This window comes from Hordeum vulgare, chromosome 5H, assembly GCF_904849725.1.
Source record: "Hordeum vulgare subsp. vulgare chromosome 5H, MorexV3_pseudomolecules_assembly, whole genome shotgun sequence".
In the NCBI taxonomy this organism is placed as follows: Eukaryota; Viridiplantae; Streptophyta; class Magnoliopsida; order Poales; family Poaceae; genus Hordeum; species Hordeum vulgare.
This window is the reverse complement of record NC_058522.1, coordinates 42,386,556-42,409,650: the sequence shown is the minus strand read 5'-3', so window position 1 is coordinate 42,409,650 and position 23,095 is coordinate 42,386,556.

Here is a 23,095-nt window from a genome sequence, read left to right as displayed (position 1 = left end):
GCGCGCTACTGGGCAAACCGGCTCTGGCCAAGTTCATGGCTATCTCCCACTATGCCTACCTGAAGATGAAGATGTCGGGTCCAAAGGCATCATCACAATTGCTGGCGACTACAAGAAGTCACTCGAGTGTGCACATGACAGCAACCGCCTGGCCGACGCCATGGTGATTGCTGAGGAGAGAAAGCAGATTGACTGGCTCGTGGCTTAGGCTACCAAGCAGCCGGCGATTCCTACTCCTCCATCCCAGTCGGCCGGCAAAGGCTCCTTCAAGCCAAATATCCTGCAAACCCCGAGCAGCGCGTCACCATCGGGGCTGACCTCAAGCCAAATAGGAAGGCGAGCTCGTCAACTTCCTCCGTGAGAATCGAGACATCTTTGCATGGTCCCCCAAAGACATGCCGGGTGTTCCAAGGAAGTACGCCGACCACAAACTTCAAGTGCGGCCGGATGCAAATCCGGTGAAACAACCTTTGCGCCGCTTCGCCGAGGGGAAGCGGTGCACAATCAGAGAAGAGATTGCCCGGCTCCTTGCAGCCGGTTTCATCATGGAGGTTTTCCACCCGGACTGGTTAGCCAATCTAGTCCTGGTGCTGAAGGAAAACAACACCTGGTGAATGTGTATCAACTACACAAGCCTGAATAAGGCATGCCTGAAAGACCCTTTTGTCATGGTTTTGTCACGGCATATGTCCTCGTGAAAGGACTTAGTGTTGGAGCCATCGCACCTTGGTGGCGACTCAAAGGGGTTTATGCGAGAGCGAGACAAAGATTCACCCAGTTTCGGCCCCTCGTGACGAGGTAAAGGCCTACGTCCTGCTTGGAGTTTGTATTGATGATGTTTCGATTACAAGGGGGCGTAACTCGCCTGACCTAGCACTCTATGAGTTCTAACCTGCCCTCTCCTTCCCTGGGACTCGCCATTATATACAGGTCGAGTCCTTAGGGTTTCCAAGAGTCCTTTCCTTTACGTAAATCGTGATTCTTCCGATCTCTAAGTCGCCATCTTTCCAAGACTTGGAGATCTTCCCTACAATGGACTTCTCCTCGAAGGTCCTGAACCGCCATACGACTCCCGGCCTCGCTGGGCCAAGGCCGGAACCACTTGGAGATGAGTCGCCAGCTTGGGTTACCCGACCCAACTAGGGCGGGTTACCCAATAGATAATATCCCCAACATTAGGCCCCAGATTGACTCGAATTTTTTCACTCCAATATCCTCACCCAGTTAGGGGCGATTCATCTCACTCTTTTTACGCACCATGCACTTAAACCGCCATCTGTTGCGGAAAAACTCAAGTCGCCGAACCACTTCTTGTTGGCGCCTTCTTATCCCTTTAATTTCGGAAGAGATGATGACGTAATCTCCAACGGATCCTTCGGTATCGCTATCCCGAAAATTTTGGGGCGCCATCATGGTGAATCTTTATCTTTTTTGGCAGTTCCCGCTCCTAGGGCCTCGATCCCAGCGCCTGACCTGATAAATAGGCGGGAGGAGGGGACAGGGCACATTTCCACCTACCCATCTTGTCGCCCTCTTCTTCCTCGCCGTCGCACCGAGAGCCTCGTCGCCACCCGAGAGCTTCGTCGCCGCCCGAGCACTTCGTTGCCGCCCGAGAGTTCCGCCGCCGCCCGAAAGCTTCGCCGTCGTCCGCGCACTTCGTCGCCGCCCGAGGGCTTCGCCGCCGTTTCGAGAACTTCGTCGCCGTCCGAGATCTTCGTTGCCATCCGAGATCTTCGCCGCCGTCCGGGAGCTGCTGAACGTGCGACGCTCGCCGCGAATCTTTCTTCGGACGCCTCCAGCTGCATTTACCATGTCAGCCACCCGCCATTGAAGGCAGATCTAAGCTTCTCGAGGTTCATGTCCAGTGTTTCTTTAGAACATCTCGAATAGCTTTGTAATTCCCGGCTAGTTGGTGGTGACGATAGTGAGTACAACAACATTTTCCATACCCTTAGTTGCTTAGCTTTGATTTGCAGACTTAGAAAGGATTTCACCAGATCAACTGTACTGTTTTCATCTTGGTCATAGGCCGTTTTACCCAGACCTTTTCCATTCATTTCTGCCTGTTTTGTAGATCCATATATTGCTGCCTGTCGCGTGAAACCTGTTTATGGATTCATACTTCACCATTTTGGCGGACACTACTGAAGCTCTGAACCATCTTTCCTTTAAGTACTAAGAATTTCATAAGTCGCCCTGGTATCCTGACCCGGACCTTTATCGACGAGTCAAAAAACTCCCTCAGCTATCAGGCAAATTGTTTGGCGAGTCAAATGAATCTATTTCACCATTTGGTAGATGCTTGGCGTGTTAATTTACCCGTAATTTTGTCCCTTTGTAGGATGGGCACCGTTTTCAAAAGTGATTGGCTCCCGACCAAGGTTGATGATACTCTCCTTAACAACTGTGTGAAAACGTGGAATCTGGACCATCAAGAGGTTATCGGTTGGCTTTCCGGGTTAGGAGAGGAGATCCCCAACCCGAAGAAAGGGGAGATAGTTGTTTTTGTTGAACACCTTGATCGGGGTTTTAAGCCGCCCAGATCAAAATTCCTCAGAGATGCCATGACCTTTATGAATGTCCGCCTCCAGGACTTAGGGCCCAACTCGATAAGCAATTTATACCAGTTCCAGGTGTTCTGTGAGGCCTACTTGCGGATGGAACCCTCAGTTCCTTTATTCTAGTACTTCTTCCATTTGAATCGCCAGACAGAATTTTCCAATGGCCCTAGGTTGGAGCTTGGAGGTGTCAATGTTCAACGCCGTAGGGATAGTTCATTCCGGTCACTTGCCATGCCAAGCCATCCCAAAGGCTGGGGCGAGTCTTGGTTTTACTGCCAGGAAACTTCGCCTGAGGTTGAGAACAAGCTTCTTGGCTATAGGGAGGATCACCTTCCAACAAATTTCAAACTCCCAGAAAAGCTCACCGAAGAAGAGGAGTCAGATTTTATCCCAGTACTGTCCGAGTTAAGATCTCTGACACACAACGACCTTACTGGGGTTGCCTTAATCCGCTGCTGGGTTGAATGGCGTATCCTCCCCTTAAGTCGCCGGGATGGATTAATGTGTGATTTTCACGGCACCCTGGATCACCCCCAGTGCTACTTCCACACAGCACTGACAGAAAATGATATTGTAACCATCATCAAGAAATTGACCGGCGAACCAACGGCCAAGTGGGGCCAAATAGGTCTTAAGCCGTTCTGCAGGATCAACCCAGCAACAAAGGTAATAACTTAACCCGCTTTTGCTTTATTCCTTCCGTCTTACTTGAGCTATGACCTCTTATAAAAAATGCCATTTCAGAAAGGTGACAAATTCTGGTCCAGGAGTCCAAAAAAGATGGCCTTGAAGCAAGCCAAGCCGCCTCCAAAGAAGAAGTCCAAGAGCAAGGGAAAAGCCGTCGTCACTGAGCCATCTGACACCGATGAATCCCAAGTCGGCGACGTACTTTCAGAGGTAAAAATCCATCCTCTTTAACACGCCATTCATTGTTGGTAGTTTTGTGTTTACGCCCCTGTATCTCTTGGGTAGAATGAGGACAATGAAAGCCAGGAAGACTCCGTAGAGGTAATTTCTGTTTCCTCCGACTCATCTTCTCCTCCACCTAAGCCGACCAGGCGAATTTGTGGGAAAGTTCCCTTCTCACACCCAAATGCTTGTTTGGATACAAATTTCCTTTTGAAGAAAGCGCAACATGCTACAAATCGGAAAACTCGGAGTCATTCTGGAAATTTGGTGTCCGGGTTACCAACAAAAACCAAGAAAAGGCAAAATGAGGTATCTTTTAATAGCACCTCTTCATTTCCTTTTGATCGCGTTTAGAACTCGCTCACATCTTGAAGTGTTATTTTTGCAGAGTTCTCCTCCTTCATCCGGCGAATCAGTGATGTCAGCACTTCCACCGATGATCCGCGTCCGAGGGTAAGTCTTTTATAACACTTACCTTGTTCTGATGGTGGTAATGTATGTTTCTTTAAGTGCACCCCCTTTTCCTTTTAGGGCACATGCGATGAAAAGGAAAACTGACGGGTCAACTCCCATTACAGCTTCAGAGCTTGTTGAAAAATCGGCGCCGATCGAGGATAACCCGGCCCAAGATAAACCTGAGGATCAAGTGGATCTCCCAAGCTCGCCCAAGGAAACCATGGAAACGCCTAATCCGCCAAGTCCATTGAAAACAGCAGAAGACCCAGACGCTGTGGTCATCACCGGCACGCGCTTTTCTAATCCGGCCACAGCAGTTTTGTCGAAGCATGTATCATCATCAGCTCAACCTGCTATTGGGTATGAACTTTCAAAGGCTAAGCTCTCCCAGTATGAAAATCTTGAATTCAGAGAACTTTGCTCGCGCTTTGCAAGTCGCCTGGAGGCGAGTTATGAGATGGAAAAAAGTATGCTTCTTATGCTGAAGAACAAACATGAGGTACGTCTTATTGCATACTGTATTATCCTTATTAACCCCCAAGGGCCGGGCCATCAGTAAAAAGATGAGCCGGGTCTTAATAGTGAAATGAATCTTTCGACCTGTAACCCCAAGGGCCGAGTCATCTATAAAAAGATGAGCCGGTTCTTGATAATTGAAAAAAACATTCGACCTGTAACCCCCAAGGGTCGAGTCATCTATAAAAAGATGAGCCGGGTCTTGATAATTGAAGAAAAACTTTCGACCTGTAACCCCAAGGGCCGGGTCATCTGTAAAAAGATGAGCCGGGTCTTGATAATTGAAGAAAACTTTCGACCTGTAACCCCCAAGGGTCGGGTCATCTGTAAAAAGAAGAGTCGGGTCTTGATACTGTATAATTTGTCTAATTTTTTTTATATTAGCCCCCAAGTGTCAGGGATGTTGCTTGCAATAATTCTGAGACTTGCCCCTTGACTATATATTTCGACAGGAATCACTTACCCAAGCTGAATCAACATTTGGCGATTTGAAGAAAAATTTAACCGATCAGCAGGATGCCTGGGCAAAATCAAAAGAGAAGTGTCAACTGATCTTATCTGAGATGGAGAACCTAAAAGCCGACTTAAAAAAGGCTCAAGCTGATCAAGATGCCCTCATAAAGCGAGCAGAAAAAGCTGAAGCTAAGTTGGATACTGTGCAACAAGAGCTGGCCGGCTTAAAGCGACATATCTGAAACATGGCACAAGCCGTCTTTGGTAAAAACCAAACCCTGACCTTGCACTTTGTAAATAAATAACTTGTAGAAATCGCTGACCATCATTACTCCTTATACAGGTCCGAGAGCCGCCAATCTTCAGAACGATTGTGTCCTGATGCTGAAGGCGATTTACACGTTGACGGAGCAGCTGTATACCGGAAGTGTGCTGACCGTGAACGCAGTGATGGGTGCCAAGGAACCCATAACATCAATAAAGAAGATGCTTGGCTGCTTATCTACTCTTCCTCCTCAAATTGGTGAGCTAACTCGGTCTGCTGCCCGAAAAGGGGCACTGACTACGCTGAGTCGGTGTCTGGCGTATGCTCCAAAAATAAACCCTGAAGAAGTAGCGGCAGGCTTTCCCCAGCTCAAGGATGACGGGACAGAATTTGCTGAAGAAGATTACCAGCGTGTTGTCAATGAATCCCGTTTGGAAGTGACTCAGCTTGCCGCAAGCTTGGATTTATCAAAATACCAAGCCGCCTATGACAACAAGAACAAGAAAGTTAACCCGCCAACCTTTGTAACGACCAGCTTAACTCCGCGTCGACCCAACAATCCTTTTGACTTGGAGGTGGATCTCTCATCAGTGCTAAACGATGAAGATGAGTTCGCCGCGTTATCCAAGTGTAACTGGGTACTGGGCGACTTGCAAATTGAAGTCGGCCAGAGCTCGTAGCAGGCTGACCCGAGGACATCAGTAGAATAATCCTTCATAGATTTGGCCATAAGAGCCATGTAATAAGTCCTTTAGAGATCAAACTGCTTCTGTGATGTTTTGAAAACCCTTATGTCGCCCTTAAGGCGCCTTAGAATGCTTGACCCGCCCTCAAGGCGTTTTTATGATGCTTGACCCGCCATGGCTAGAATGATTTTGATCATCAACCTGTTTAGGCTTAAGAACATATATCAAATCATCTCAGTGAGTAATGGATGATAATAAATAATAACCGACCCAAGATATTTGAGGCGAGTCAGAAAAAGTCTGAAAGACCTTGTGGCAATGCCAGGAAGGTAAAAAATAGCAATTTCGTCGGCTCATCAGGTCGCGACGGGATAGGACGAGTTATATAAACTCAAGTGCTACCCGAGGGAGACTTTTGTATAAAAAGCTCAAGTATTTAGACCGGTTGATCAGGCGCGAGTCAAGCTTCAGTGAAGCGGGTTCAGTGAACCAATGATTTCTCTATTTTCCATGTGAGGCTCTAGCCGGTACCAGACATGTTTTAACCAAGGCGAGTTCAGGGTCCATAAGCAGAGTAACTCGCCAAGAGTTCATGGGTCCATATGGCGATTCGGCCAACACACAGTCCAGTATAACCATTTGTAATGCGGTAATTTTTCGCAGGCCAAATGGGTAGTAAGGCTCATCTCAGTGAGAGGAAGCCCCCAAGTGACCTATGATTAAGGGAAAGGCCGTCATAGGATTGTAGAAGCGTATACGCTATTACCACAAAACGACTTGAGAACAAACTGCCCTCGAGTAAGCCGGCCTAATCTACAGAATCATATAAGGCACCTATGTTTGAATCGCGCGCTTGTAGCGACTTCTATCCTCTTTGGCTTATCGATACCCAGTTTTGTAATAAGCGCATCATGGCGACTTAAGCTCTTTGGTATAGATAGCGTCCATGCTTGGGCGACTTTTTGAAGAGTAAAATAAAGATTCATACTTTCAATAAGATGAATTAGCAGGAAAGCCCCCAAGCCTAGAGGCATCAACTTTATTGCTTCATAAGAAATGAAAAAACTTACAAAAAGGCAGAGCTAATTAGCTCAAGTGTAATAAAGCCGCAAGTGGGCTATGTTCCAGGGGCGAGTTCACTCAGCCTCTGTGGTTGGCCAATCAGGCCGTAGATCCACCAGATAGTAGGTCCCGTTGCGAAGCCATTTGCTGACGACGAACGGTCCTTCCCATGGTGGTGATAACTTATGCATGCTAGTACAATCTTGTATCAATCGAAGTACTAAGTAGCCCTCCTAAAAGGTTCGGCTCTTGACCCGGCGGCTGTGATAACGCTGCAAGTCCTGCTGATAAATCGTCGAACGGGCTGCAGCCAAGTCGCGTGCTTCCACCAAAGCGTCCAAAGAATCTTGACGCGCCAACTCGTTGTCCTGTTCCACATAAGTGGCAACTCTGGGCGAGTCTTGCCTAATGTGAGTGGGAAGAACGGCTTCTGCTCCATATACCAGAAAGAAAGGAGTAAAACCCGTAGAACGGTTCGGGGTGGTCCCGATGCTCCATAGTACTGAAAGCAACTCCTCAACCCAACACCCCGGGGTGCGTTCCATGGGAATCGTGAGTCGGGGTTTGTTTCCTCGCAACACTTCCTGATTCGCCCGCTCGGCCTGCCCATTAGATTGCGGATGAGCTACTGCAGAAACATCAAGCCGGATATGCTCTCGATGACAAAAATCCTGCATCGCTCCTTGAGACATATTAGTGCCATTGTCAGTAATAATGTTGTGTGGATATCCGAACTGGAAGATCAACCTTTTCAAAAATTTGACCGTTGTCTCCGCGTCGCAGGCTCCAACAGGTTCTGCCTCGACCCACTTGGTAAACTTATCAACCGCCACCAGCAGATGAGTTTTTTTGTTGGACGACATCTTAAAGGGGCCAACCATGTCTAACCGCCAGACCGCAAAATGCCAAGTGATAGGTATCATCCTTAACTCTTGAGCTGGCACATGGGCCTGTCGTCCATAATGTTGGCATTCGTCACATCGACGAAATATCTCTTCTGCATCTGCATGGGCCGTCAACCAGAAGAAACCATGACGAAACGCTTTTGAAACCAAGGAACGTGACCCGGCGTGATGTCCACAATCTCCGGAATGAATGTCGTTTAGAATTACGCATCCTTTTTCAGAGGAAACACATCTTTGGAAAACCCTGGAAGTGCTTCGTTTATACAATTCGCCATTGATGATCACCATGGATTTGCTTCCCCGAATGATTTGGCGAGACAATACTTCTTCCGAAGGTAACTCGCCTCGGGCGAGATAGGCCAGATACGGAAGAACCCAATCCGGCGTAACATGGAGAGCCGCCACGAACTGAGACTCAGGGTCCGGTATTGCCAACTCCTCCTCCGAGGGTAGTCTTACGGAAGGATTATGCAGAGTATCCAGAAAGACATTGGGCGGGACCGGCTTACGCTGCGAACCGAGACGTGAAAGGGCATCAGCTTCTTCGTTAAGGCGCCGGCCGATATGATCGACCTGATAGCCATGGAAGTGACCAGCCACATCAGACACAGCCCTGCTAGAAGCCGCCATCAGGGGGTCCCGAGAATCCCAAGTACCTGAAACTTGCTGAGCCACCAAATCAGAATCGCCAAAACATCTGACCCGCGTAAGGTTCATCCCCTTGGCGAGTCTCAAGCCATGAAGTAAAGCTTCGTATTCCGCAACGTTGTTGGTACATGGAAACATGAGACGGAGGACATAGCAGAATATGTCTCCTTGAGGTGCTATCAGCACCACGCCAGCCCCCGAGCCTTCCAACTGTCTAGACCCGTCAAAATAAATAGTCCAGTATGTAAGGTTAGGCCTGTCTTCCGGGATCTGTAACTCTGTCCAATCGTTGACGAAATCAACCAAGGCCTGAGACTTGATAGCCGTGCGAGGGGTGTATCGCACGTGGTGCGTCCCGAGTTCGATTGCCCACTTGGTGATTCGCCCTGTCTCTTCCCGATTCTGGATGATGTCCCCGAGGGGAGAGGAGCTAACCACCGTGATGGGATGCTCCTGGAAATAATGTTTGAGCTTTCGGCTTGCCATAAAGACCCCATAAACTAACTTCTCCGGTGTGGGTATCGCTGCTTGGAGAGAGTTAGCACCTCACTAATGAAATACACCGGGCGTTGCACTGGATATTCCTTCCCTTCCTCCTTCCTTTCAACGATCACTACCACACTCACCGCTTTGGAGTTTGCCGCAATATACAGAAGCATGGGCTCTTTCTCAGTCGGGGCGGCCAAAACCGGCGGGTTGACCAGCTGTTGTTTTAAGGCTTCGAAAGCTTCATTGGCTTCGTCTGTCCAACCAAAATGGTCGGATTTTTTAAGGAATTGATAAAGGGGAATAGCCTTTTCACCCAGACGGCTTATGAAGCGACTTCAGGCTACAATACGACCCGCCATCCGTTGAACTTGATTAATATTCGCTGGTTTCCCAAGGGAAGTAACCGCCTCGATTTTTTCCGGGTTAGCTTCAATGCCGCGCTCAAATACCAGGAAACCCAACAATTTTCCTGCAGGAACACCAAAGACACACTTGGTGGGATTAAGCTTCATCTGGTATACCCGCAGATTATCCAAAGTTTCCTCTAGGTCTCCCAGTAGTGTTTCCTTCCTGTGAGTTTTAACCACAATGTCATCAACGTAAGCATGAACGTTGCGTCCGATTTGGCCACGGAGGCAATTTTGCATGCAGCGCTGGTAAGTCACCCGTGCACTCTTGAGTCCAAATGGCATGGACACATAGCAAAAAGCCCCGAAGGGGGTTATAGAAGTTGTTTTCTCCTGATCTTGCACATCCATCTTGATTTGGTGATACCCGGAATAAGTGTCCAAGAAACACGAACGCTCGCATCCCCCCACTGAATCAATAATTTGATCTATACGAGGAAGGGCGAAAGGATCCTTTGGACAAGCTCTATTAAGATCTGTGTAATCAATGCACATGCGGAAGGTACCATTCTTCTTGAGCACCAGAACCGGGTTAGCCAACCATTTGGGGTGGAAGACCTCTACGATGAATCCGGCGGCCAAGAGACGGGCAACTTCTTTCCTATTTGGGGTCTAGACCCGCCCCGATAGTGAACTGCTTGGTTGAGTCGCCAGGGACAAAATCCACTGTCTTAGTGTCGTCTGTTGGTTTGAACTTGGGGAGAGGCTCAGCGTCTGTCATTGGCTTCTTTAAAGGTGACATGTCAGTCGGATCAACATTGGCCTGGTGATATTTAAGCTCTTCCGCAGCACATGCGACTTGTGCGTAAGCCGCATCCCCTTCTTCACACTCTCTTGCAATCCTCCTATCACCATCAACCGTGATGGGTCCTTTAGGACCAGAGATCTTGAGTTTAAGGTAAACTTAGCAGGGGCGAGCCATGAACCGGGCGTAAGCCGGCCGCCCAAACAGCGCATGATAGGGGCTTTTTAACTTGACCACCTCAAATATAAGCGACTCACTCCTGTAGTTAGACGTTTTTCCAAACGCAACTGTGAGCCTAACTCGGCCTATGGGGTACGCCGATTTACCTGGGACAATCCCATGGAATACCGTGGTTGAGAGCATCAAATCTTTCTCCAACAGGTTCATCCTTCGAAAGGTGTCGAAGTATAATATGTTGATGCTCCTACCTGTTGGAAATATGCCCTAGAGGCAATAATAAATTAGTTATTATTATATTCCTTTGTTCATGATAATCGTTTATTATCCATGCTATAATTGTATTGATTGGAAACACAGTGCATGTGTGGATACATAGACAAAACACTGTCCCTAGTAAGCCTCTAGTTAACTAGCTCGTTGATCAAAGATGGTGAAGGTTTCCTGACCATAGGCAAGTGTTGTCACTTGATAACGGGATCACATCATTAGGAGAATCATGTGATGGACTAGACCCAAACTAATAGACGTAGCATGTTGATCGTGTCATTTTGTTGCTACTGTTTTCTGCGTGTCAAGTATTTGTTCCTATGACCATGAGATCATATAACTCACTGACACCAGAGGAATGCTTTGTGTGTATCAAACGTCGCAACGTAACTGGGTGACTATAAAGATGCTCTACAGGTATCTCCGAAGGTGTTAGTTGAGTTAGTATGGATCGAGACTTGGATTTGTCACTCCGTTTGACGGAGAGGTATCTCGGGGCCCACTCGGTAATACAACATCACACACAAGCCTTGCAAGCAATGTGACTTAGTGTAAGTTGTGGGATCTTGTATTACGGAACGAGTAAAGAGACTTGCCGATAAACGAGATTGAAATAGGTATGCGGATACTGACGATCGAATCTCGGGCAAGTAACATACCGCAGTACAAAGGGAATGACGTACGGGATTATATGAATCCTTGGCATTGAGGTTCAAACAAAAAGATATTCGTAGAATATGTAGGATCCAATATGTGCATCCAGGTCCCGCTATTGGATATTTACCGAGGAGTCTCTCGGGTCATGTCTACATAGTTCTCGAACCCGCAGGGTCTGCACACTTAAGGTTCGACGTTGTTTTATGCGTATTTGAGTTATATGGTTGGTTACCGAATGTTGTTAGGAGTCCCGGATGAGATAACAGACGTCACGAGGGTTTCCGGAATGGTCCGAAAACGAAGATTGATATATAGGATGACCTCATTTGATTACCGGAAGGTTTTGGGAGTTACCGGGAATGTACCGGGAATGACGAATGGGTTTCGGGTGTTCACCGGGGGGGGCAACCCACCTCGGGGAAGCCCATAGGCCTTGGGGGTGGCGCACCAGCCCTTAGTGGGCTGGTGGGACAGCCCAAGAAGGCCCTATGCGCCATAGGAAGAAAATCAAAGAGAAAAGAAAAAAAAGGAGGAGGTGGGAAAGGGAAGAAGGACTCCACCTTCCAAACCAAGTTGGATTCGGTTTGGAAGGGGAGACCTTCCCCCCTTTGGCTCGGCCGACCCCCTTGGTGCTCCTAGAGCCCCAAGGCAAGGCCCTCCCTCTCCCACCTATATATACGGAGGTTTTAGGGCTGATTTGAGACAAATTTTGCCACGGCAGCCCGACCACATACCTCCACGGTTTTACCTCTAGATCGCGTTTCTGGGAAGCTCGGGCGGAGCCCTGCTGAGATAAGATCACCACCAACCTCCGGAGCGCCGTCACGCTGCCGTAGAACTTATCTACCTCTCTGTCTCTCTTGCTGGATCAAAAAGGTCGAGATCATCGTCGAGCTGTACGTGTGCTGAACGCGGAGGTGACGTCCGTTCGGCACTAGATCGTGGGACTGATCGCGGGACGGTTCGCGGGGCGGATCGAGGGACGTGAGGACGTTCCACTACATCAACCGCGTTTCTTAACGCTTCTGCTGTGCGGTCTACAGGGTACGTAGATCAAACATCCCCTCTCGTAGATGGACATCACCATGATAGTTCTTCGTGCGCGTAGGAAATTTTTTGTTTCCCATGCGACGTTCCCCAACAGTGGCATCATGAGCTAGGTTCATGCATAGATGTAATCTCGAGTAGAACACAAAAGTTTTTGTGGGCGGTGATGTGCGTTTTGCTGCCCTCCTTAGTCTTTTCTTGATTCTGCAGTATTGTTGGATCGAAGCGGTCGGACCGACATTACTCGTACGCTTACGAGAGACTGGTTTCATCGCTACGAGTAACTCCGTTGTGCAAAGATGACTGGCGGGTTTCAGTTTCTCCAACTTTAGTTGAATCGGAATTGACCGAGGAGGTCCTTGGATGAGGTTAAATAGCAATTCATATATCTCCGTTGTGGTGTTTACGTAAGTAAGATGCGATCCTACTAGATACCCATGGTCACCACGTAAAACATGCAACAACAAAATTAGAGGATGTCTAACTTGTTTTTGTAGGGTATGCTTGTGATGTGATATGGCCAACGATGTGATGTGATATATTGGATGTATGAGATGATCATGTTGTAATAGTTAATATCGACTTGCACGTCGATGGTATGGCAACCGGCAGGAGCCATAGGGTTCTCTTTAAACTAACGTTTGTGCTTGCAGATGTGTTTACTATATTGCTAGGACGTAGCTTTAGTAGTAATAGCATGAGTAGCACGACAACCCCGATGGCGACACGTTGATGGAGATCATGGTGTGACGCCGGTGACAAGAAGATCGTGCCGGTGCTTTGGTGATGGACATCAAGAAGCGCATGATGATGGCCATATCATGTCACTTATGAATTGCATGTGATGTTAATCCTTTTTGCACCTTATCTTGCTTAGAACGACGGTAGCATTATGAGGTGATCTCTCACTAAAATTTCAAGACGAAATTGTGTTCTCCCCGACTATGCACCGTTGCGACAGTTCTTCGTTTCGAGACACCACGTGATGATCGGGTGTGATAGACTCAACATTCACATACAACGGGTGCAAAACAGTTGCACACGCAGAACACTCGGGTTAAGCTTGACGAGCCTAGCATGTGCAGACATGGTCTCGGAACACATGAGATCGAAAGGTCGAGCATGAATCATATAGTTGATATGATTAGCATAGAGATGCTTACCACTAAAACTATTCTCGACTCACGTGATGATCGGACTTGAGATAGTGGATTTGGATCATGTACCACTCAAATGACTAGAGAGATGTACTTTTTGAGTGGGAGTTCTTAAGTAATAAGATTAATTGAACTAATTGTCATGAACATAGTCTAATGGTCTTTGCGAATTACGATGTAGCTTGCGCTATAGCTCTACTGTTTTTATATGTTCCTAGAGAAAATTTAGTTGAAAGTTGATAGTAGCAAACTTTGAAGAGGATTGTCCTCATTGCTGCGCAGAAGGCTTATGTCGTTAATGCACCACTCGGTGTGCTGCACCTCGAGCGTCGTCTGCGGATGCTGTGAACATCCGACATACATGTTTCTGATGACTACACGATAGTTCAGTGCAAAATACTTAATGGCTTAGCAGCAAGGCACCGAAGACGTTTTGAAACGTCATGGAACATAAGTGATGTTCTAAAGATATGAAATTGTGATTTCATGCTCGTGCCCTTGTTGAGAGGTACGAGACCTCCGACAAGATTCTTTGTCCACAAAGTAAAGGAGAAAAGCTCAATCGTTGAGCGTGTGCTCATATTGTCTGAGTACGACAATCACTTGAATCAAGTGGGAGTTAATCTTCGAGATGAGATAGTGATGGTTCTCCAAAGTCACTGCCACCAAGCTGTGAGAGCTCCGTGATGAACTATAACATATCAAGGATAGATACAATGATCCTTGAGCGATTCGCGATGTTTGACACTGCGAAAGTAGAAATCAAGAAGGAGCATCAATAGTTGATGGTTTGTAAAACCACTAAGTTTCAAGAAAGGCAAGGGCTAGAAGGGATACTTCGTGAAACGGCAAAACAGTTGCTGCACTAATGAAGAGACCCAAGATTAAACCCAAACCCGAGACTATGTGCTTCTGTAATTAGGGGAACAGTCACTGAGGCGGAGCAACTCTAGATACTTCGTAGATAAGAAGGCTGGCAAAAGTCGAAAGAAGTATATTTGATATACATGATGTTGATGTGTACTTTACTAGTACTCCTAGTAGCATGAGGGTATTGGATACCGGTTTGGTTGCTAAGTGATTAGTAACACGAAGTGAAAGCTACAGCATAAACGGAGACTAGCTAAAGACGAGGTGACGATACATGTTGGAAGTGTTTCCAAGGTTGATATGATCAAACGTCGCACGCTCCCTCTACCATCGGGATTGGTGTTAAACCTAAATAATTGTTATTTGGTGCTTGCGTTAAACATGAACATGATTGGATCGTGTTTATTGCAATAAGATTATTCATTTAGAGAGAATAATGGTTACTCTATTTTCTTGAATAATCACCTTCAATGGTTTATTGAATCTCGATCGTAGTGTTACACATGTTCATGATATTGGTGCCAAAAGATACGAGGTAATGATGATAGTACCACTTACTTGTGGCACTGCCGCTTGAGTCATGTTGGTATAAATTGCATGAAGAGGCTCCATGCTGATGGATCTTTATACTCACTTGATTTTGAATCACTAGTGACATGCAAATCATACCACATGAGCAAGGCCTTGTTTTCATTGAGATGAAATAAGATAGCAACTTGTTGGAAGTGATACATTTTGATGTATGCAGTCCAATCGGTGCTGAGGTACACAGTGGATATCATTATGTTCTTACTTCAATGACGATTTGAGTAGATACTAGAGTATTTTCTTAATGAATCACAAGTCTGAAATATTAAAAGGTTCAATTCTGTTTCGGAGTGAAGTTCGTCGTAACAAGAGGTAAAACTGTCTATGATATGATCATAGAAATGAATATCTGAGTTACGAGTTTTGGTACGCTCTTAAGACAATGTGGAAATTGTTTCGCAGTTCATGCCACCTAGAACATCATAGTGTGATGATGTGTGTGAACGTCATAGCCACACACTATTTGGTATGGTGCATGCTATGATGTCTCTTATCGAATTACCGCTATCGTTTATAGGTTAAGCATTAGAGACAACCGCATTCACTTTAAATAGGGCACCATGTATTTCCGTTGAGATGACACAGTATAGAGTGAGGTTTAGAGAAATCTAAAATGTCGTTTCTTGAAAGTTTGGGGTTTCGACACTTATGTGAAAAAGTTTCAGTCTGATAAGCTCGAACCCAAAGCGGATAAATGCATCTTCATAGGATATCCAAAACAGTTGGGTACATCTCCTATCTCAGATCCGAAAGCAAAGTGTTTGTTTCTAGAAACGGATCCTTTCTCGAGGAAAGGTTTCTCTCGAAAGAATTGAGTGGGAGGGTGGTAGAACTTGATGAGGTTATTGAACCATCACTTCGACTAGTGTGTAGCAGGGCGCAGGAAGTTGTTCCTGTGGCGCCTACACCAATTGAAGTGAAAGATGATGATGGCGATCATCGAGCATCGGATCAAGTTACTACAAGCCTCGTAGGTTAGAAAGGTCGCGTACTACTACAGAGTGGTATGGTAACCCTGTCTTGGAGGTCATGTTTTTGAGCAACAGTGAACCTACGAGTTATGGAGAAAGCAATGGTGGGCCCAGATTCCGACAAATGGCTGGAAGCCATGAAATCCGAGAGAGGATCCATGTATGAAAACAAAGTGTAGACTTTGGAAGAACTACTTGATGGTCATAGGACTATTGAGTAAGGATGGATCTTTAAAAGGAAGACAGACGATGATAGTGATAAGTCACTGTTAAGAAAAGCTCGACTTGTCGCAAAGATGTTTCCGACAAGATCAAACAGTTGACTATGATGAGACTTTCTCACTCGTAGCGATGCTGAAAGTCTATTAGAATTATGTTAGTAGTTGCTGCATTATTTATGTAATATTGCATGTAGGATGTCAAAACATTGTTTCCTCAACGGTTTCCTTGAGCAAACATTGTATGAGATACAACCATGAGGTTTTGTCGATCCTAAAGATACTAGCACGTATGCAAGCTCCAGCGATCCTTAAATGGACTGGTGCAAGCATCTCGGAGTTGGAATATACACTTTGATGAGATGATCAAGGATTTAGGGTTTGTACAAGGTTTATGAGAAACTTGTATTTCCAAAGAAGTGAGTGGGAGCACTATAAAATTTCTGATAAGTATATGTGCTTGACATATTGTGGATCAGAAGTAATGTAGAATTTCTGTAAAGCATACAAGGTTGTTTGAAAGGAGTTTTCAAAGAAATACCGGGATTGAGCTACTTGAACGTTGAGCATCAAAGATCTATGGAGATAGATCGAAAGCGCTTAATGGAAGTTTCAACAAGATGCATGCCTTGACAAGTTTTGAAGGAGTTCAAAATAGATCAGCAAAGAAGGAGTTCTTGGTTGCGTTGGTGTGAATTTGAGTAACACTACTGAAATTCAGAAATTTGCCGTATGCCAAGGCGGACGGCAAAGGGGGCAACCACGGACGGCAAAGGCTTTGTCGTCTGCCCCCTCATGGCAAAGTAGACGGTAAAAAAAAATCCGGTGAAGAGGCTCTTTGCCGTCTGCTTTCACAAAGCGGACGGCAAAGAATCTTTGCCATGAGGGGGCAGACGGCAAAATAAATGGGACGGCGTATATTGCAACGTCCCCGTTAAGTGTTAACGGCAGGCCTCCTCTCTTTGCCGTCTACCTTCCCCCCTTTGCCATGTGGGGGCTGACGGCAAAGAGGGGAGAGAGAGGGGGCAGATTCCCCCTTTGCCGTCTGCCTTCCCCCCTTTGCCATGTGGGGGCAGACGACAAAGAGGGGAGACAGAGGGGGCAGATTCCCCCTTTGCCATGTGCCTCCCCCCTTTGCCATGTGGGGGCTGACGGCAAATAGGGGAGAGAGAGGGGGCAGATTCCCCCTTTGCCGTCTGCCTTCCCCACTTTGCCATGTGGGGGCAGACGGCAAAGAGGGGAGACAGAGGGGGCAGATTCCCCCTTTGCCATGTGCCTCCCCCCTTTGCCATGTGGGGGCAGACGGCAAAGAGGGGGGAGAGAGGGGGCAGATTCCCCCTTTGCCATGTGCCTTCCCCCCTTTGCCATGTGGGGGCTGACGACAAAGAGGGGAGAGAGAGGGGGCAGATTCCCCCTTTGCCATGTGCCTCCCCCCTTTGCCATGTGTTGGCAGACGGCAAAGAGGGGAACCAGCCCCTTTTTATTTATTTTTTGTTATATCCAGCATTTTTAACAATAATCAGGATATCTATATATATATTTGACATAAATAAATTTCTTTCCATACTCATAACCATATTAAAATAACTCTCATCCATAGTGCATACACATTATGGAAGTTACATCCGTACCAAACCATATATTACACCAGTTTCATCCACGTGCATACAAAGTTTCATATATTCATATACTACAATAGTTTCAATACAACCCATGGTACAAGAAATCATCTTCAAGCATTCCATCAACCAAGCTTCCCGTGAAGTGAAGGTAATCTGCAAAATGACAAATAAGAAAGTTAGAAAAATAATACTAGATGAAGTAGTGTATATATAGGTTATTTCGGAGAGAAATTAGCTAAGTATAGACCATTTAGGAGCTAACTAAGCTAATTATGTCATTTAGGTGGAACCCTAGCTAACTATAGGAGAAGAGAAAGAGAAGAAGAAGAAGTAAAAGAAGGAGGAGGAGGAGGAGAAGGAGAAGGAAGAGGAGAAGAAGAAGAAAAAGGAGGAGGAGGAGGAGGAGGAGAAGGAGAAGGAAGAGGAGAAGAAGAAGAAGGAGAAGAAGGAGAAGAAGAAGGAGAAGGAGCGGGAGCTCCTTCTCCTTCTTCTTCTCCTTCTTCTCCTTCTTCTTCTCCTTCTTCTCCTTCTTCTTCTCCTTCTTCTCCTTCTTCTCCTTCTTATTCTCCTTCTTCTCCTTCTTCTTCTCCTTCTTCTCCTTCTTCTTCTCCTTCTTCTCCTTCTTCTTCTTATCCTTTTGTCCGCTTCTTCTCATTTTTCCTCTTTCTTCTCATTTTTCCTCTTCCTTCCTTTCATTTTCCTCTTTTTCTCTTCTTGTCCCCTTCTTCGGGCTAAATTGGCTAAGAATGCCTTTTTGGAGCTAATTATGTCATTTCGAGGATAATTAGCTAAGTATAGGTCATTTTTTATTAAATAGGCCATTTTGGAGCTAACTAAGCTAATTATGTCATTTCGTAGGATAATTAGCCAATTTAGCCTTTCTTGGATAAGTCTAAGCTACGTAGAAGAAGTGATAGAGAAGAAGAAGTAAAATAAGGAGGAGGAGGAGGAGGAGGAGAAGAAGAAGGAAGAGGAGAAGAAGAAGAAAAGAAGAAGGAGAAGGAGAAGAAGAAGGAGGAAGAAGGAGGAAGAAGAAGGAGAAGGAGGAGAAGGAGGAAGAAGAAGGAAGAGGAGAAGAAAAGGAAAAGAAGAAGGAGAAGGAGAAGAAGAAGGAGGAAGAAGGAGGAAGAAGAAGGAGAAGGAGGAGCTCCTACTCCTTCTCCTCCTTCTTCTCCTTCTTCTCCTTCTTCTTCTCCTCCTCCATCTCCTCCTTCTTCTTCTCCTCATTTTTCCTCTTCCTTCCTTTCATTTTTCCTCTTTTTCTCTTCTTGTCCCCTTCTTCGGGCTAAATTGGCTAAGAATGCCTTTTTGGAGATAATTATGTCATTTCGAGGATAATTAGCTAAGTATAGGTCATTTTTTATTAAATAGGCCATTTTGGAGCTAACTAAGCTAATTATGTCATTTCGTAGGATAATTAGCCAATTTAGCCTTTCTTGGATGAGAATAGGCTACGTAGAAGAAGAGATAGAGAAGAAGAAGTAAAATAAGGAGGAGGAGGAGGAGGAGGAGGAGAAGAAGAAGGAAGAGGAGAAGAAGAAGAAAAGAAGAAGGAGAAGGAGAAGAAGAAGGAGAAGGAGAAGGAGGAAGAAGGAGGAAGAAGAAGGAGAAGGAGGAGTTCCTTCTCCTTCTCCTCCTTCGTCTCCTTCTTCTCCTTCTTCTTCTCCTCCTCCCTCTCCTCCTTCTTCTTCTCCTCATTTTTCCTCTTCCTTCCTTTCATTTTCCTCTTTTTCTCTTCTTGTCCCCTTCTTCTGGCTAAATTGGCTAAGAATGCCTTTTTGGACCTAATTATGTCATTTCGAGGATAATTAGCTAAGTATATGTCATTTTTTATTAAATAGGCCATTTTGGAGCTAACTAAGCTAATTATGTCATTTCGTAGGATAATTAGCCAATTTAGCCTTTCTTGGATGAGTCTAAGCTACGTAGAAGAAGAGATAGAGAAGAAGAAGTAAAATAAGGAGGAGGAGGAGGAGGAGGAGGAGGAGGAGGAGAAGAAGAAGGAAGAGGAGAAGAAGAAGAAAAGAAGAAGGAGAAGAAGAAGGAGAAGGAGGAAGAAGGAGGAAGAAGAAGGAGAAGGAGGAGCTCCTTCTCCTTCTCCTCCTTCTTCTCCTTCTTCTTCTCCTCCTCCCTCTCCTCCTTCTTCTTCTCCTCATTTTCCTCTTCCTTCCTTTCATTTTTCCTCTTTTTCTCTTCTTGTCCCCTTCTTCGGGCTAAATTGGCTAAGAATGCCTTTTTGGAGCTAATTATGTCATTTCGAGGATAATTAGCTAAGTATAGGTCATTTTTTATTAAATAGGCCATTTTGGAGCTAACTAAGCTAATTATGTCATTTTGTAGGATAATTAGCCAATTTAGCCTTTCTTGGATGAGTCTAAGCTACGTAGAAGAAGAGATAGAGAAGAAGAAGTAAAATAAGGAGGAGGAGGAGGAGGAGGAGAAGAGGAAGGAAGAGGAGAAGAAGAAGAAGAGAAGAAGGAGAAGGAGAAGAAGAAGGAGAAGGAGAAGGAGGAAGAAGGAGGAAGAAGAAGGAGAAGGAGGAGCAACTTCTCCTTCTCCTCCTTCTTCTCCTTCTTCTCCTTCTTCTTCTCCTCCTCCCTCTCCTCCTTCTTCTTCTCCTCATTTTTCCTCTTCCTTCCTTTCATTTTCCTCTTTTTCTCTTCTTGTCCCCTTCTTAGGGCTAAATTGGCTAAGAATGCCTTTTTGGAGCTAATTATGTCATTTCGAGGATAATTAGCTAAGTATAGGTCATTTTTTATTAAATAGGCCATTTTGGAGCTAACTAAGCTAATTATGTCATTTCGTAGGATAATTAGCCAATTTAGCCTTTCTTGGATGAGTCTAAGCTACGTAGAAGAAGAGATAGAGAAGAAGAAGTAAAATAAGGAGGAGGAGGAGGAGGAGGAGGAGAAGAAGGAAGAGGAGAAGAAGAAGAAGAAGAAGAAGTAGAAGGAGGAAGAAGGAGGAAGAAGGAGGAGAAGGAGAAGGAGAAGCTCCTTCTCCTTCTCCTCCTTCTTATCCTTCTTCTCCTTCTTCTTCTCCTCCTCCCTCTCCTCCTTCTTCTTCTCCTCATTTTTCCTCTTCCTTCCTTTCATTTTTCCTCTTTTTCTCTTCTTGTCCCCTTCTTCGGGCTAAATTGGCTAAGAATGCCTTTTTGGAGATAATTATGTCATTTCGAGGATAATTAGCTAAGTATAGGTCATTTTTTATTAAATAGGCCATTTTGGAGCTAACTAAGCTAATTATGTCATTTCGTAGGATAATTAGCCAATTTAGCCTTTCTTGGATGAGAATAGGCTACGTAGAAGAAGAGATAGAGAAGAAGAAGTAAAATAAGGAGGAGGAGGAGGAGGAGAAGAAGAAGGAAGAGGAGAAGAAGAAGAAAAGAAGAAGGAGAAGGAGAAGAAGAAGGAGAAGGAGAAGGAGGAAGAAGGAGGAAGAAGAAGGAGAAGGAGGAGTTCCTTCTCCTTCTCCTCCTTCTTCTCCTTCTTCTCCTTCTTCTTCTCCTCCTCCCTCTCCTCCTTCTTCTTCTCCTCATTTTTCCTCTTCCTTCCTTTCATTTCCCTCTTTTTCTCTTCTTGTCCCCTTCTTCGGGCTAAATTGGCTAAGAATGCCTTTTTGGACCTAATTATGTCATTTCGAGGATAATTAGCTAAGTATAGGTCATTTTTTATTAAATAGGCCATTTTGGAGCTAACTAAGCTAATTATGTCATTTCGTAGGATAATTAGCCAATTTAGCCTTTCTTGGATGAGTCTAAGCTACGTAGAAGAAGAGATAGAGAAGAAGAAGTAAAATAAGGAGGAGGAGGAGGAGGAGGAGGAGGAGGAGGAGGAGGAGAAGAAGAAGGAAGAGGAGAAGAAGAAGAAAAGAAGAAGGAGAAAAAGAAGGAGAAGGAGGAAGAAGGAGGAAGAAGAAGGAGAAGGAGGAGCTCCTTCTCCTTCTCCCCCTTCTTCTCCTTCTTCTTCTCCTCCTCCCTCTCCTCCTTCTTCTTCTCCTCATTTTCCTCTTCCTTCCTTTCATTTTTCCTCTTTTTCTCTTCTTGTCCCCTTCTTCGGGCTAAATTGGCTAAGAATGCCTTTTTGGAGCTAATTATGTCATTTCGAGGATAATTAGCTAAGTATAGGTCATTTTTTATTAAATAGGCCATTTTGGAGCTAACTAAGCTAATTATGTCATTTCGTAGGATAATTAGCCAATTTAGCCTTTCTTGGATGAGTCTAAGCTATGTAGAAGAAGAGATAGAGAAGAATAATTAAAATAAGGAGGAGGAGGAGGAGGAGAAGAAGAAGGAAGAGGAGAAGAAGAAGAAAAGAAGAAGGAGAAGGAGAAGAAGAAGGAGAAGGAGAAGGAGGAAGAAGGAGGAAGAAGAAGGAGAAGGAGGAGCTCCTTCTCCTTCTCCTCCTTCTTCTCCTTCTTCTCCTTCTTCTTCTCCTCCTCCCTCTCCTCCTTCTTCTTCTCCTCATTTTTCCTCTTCCTTCCTTTCATTTTCCTCTTTTTCTCTTCTTGTCCCCTTCTTCGGGCTAAATTGGCTAAGAATGCCTTTTTGGAGCTAATTATGTCATTTCGAGGATAATTAGCTAAGTATAGGTCATTTTTTATTAAATAGGCCATTTTGGAGCTAACTAAGCTAATTATGTCATTTCGTAGGATAATTTTCCAATTTAGCCTTTCTTGGATGAGTCTAAGCTACGTAGAAGAAGAGATAGAGAAGAAGAAGTAAAATAAGGAGGAGGAGGAGGAGGACGAGGAGGAGAAGAAGGAAGAGGAGAAGAAGAAGAAAAGAAGAAGAAGAAGGAGAAGGAGGAAGAAGGAGGAAGAAGGAGGAGAAGGAGAAGGAGAAGCTCCTTCTCCTTCTCCTCCTTCTTATCCTTCTTCTCCTTCTTCTTCTCCTCCTCCCTCTCCTCCTTCTTCTTCTCCTCATTTTTCCTCTTCCTTTCTTTCATTTTTCCTCTTTTTCTCTTCTTGTCCCCTTCTTCGGGCTAAATTGGCTAAGAATGCCTTTTTGGAGATAATTATGTCATTTCGAGGATAATTAGCTAAGTATAGGTCCTTTTTTATTAAATAGGCCATTTTGGAGCTAACTAAGCTAATTATGTCATTTCGTAGGATAATTAGCCAATTTAGCCTTTCTTGGATGAGAATAAGCTACGTAGAAGAAGAGATAGAGAAGAAGAAGTAAAATAAGGAGGAGGAGGAGGAGGACGAGGAGGAGAAGAAGAAGGAAGAGGAGAAGAAGAAGAAAAGAAGAAGGAGAAGGAGAAGAAGAAGGAGAAGGAGAAGGAGGAAGAAGGAGGAAGAAGAAGGAGAAGGAGGAGTTCCTTCTCCTTCTCCTCCTTCTTCTCCTTCTTCTCCTTCTGCTTCTCCTCCTCCCTCTCCTCCTTCTTCTTCTCCTCATTTTTCCTCTTCCTTCCTT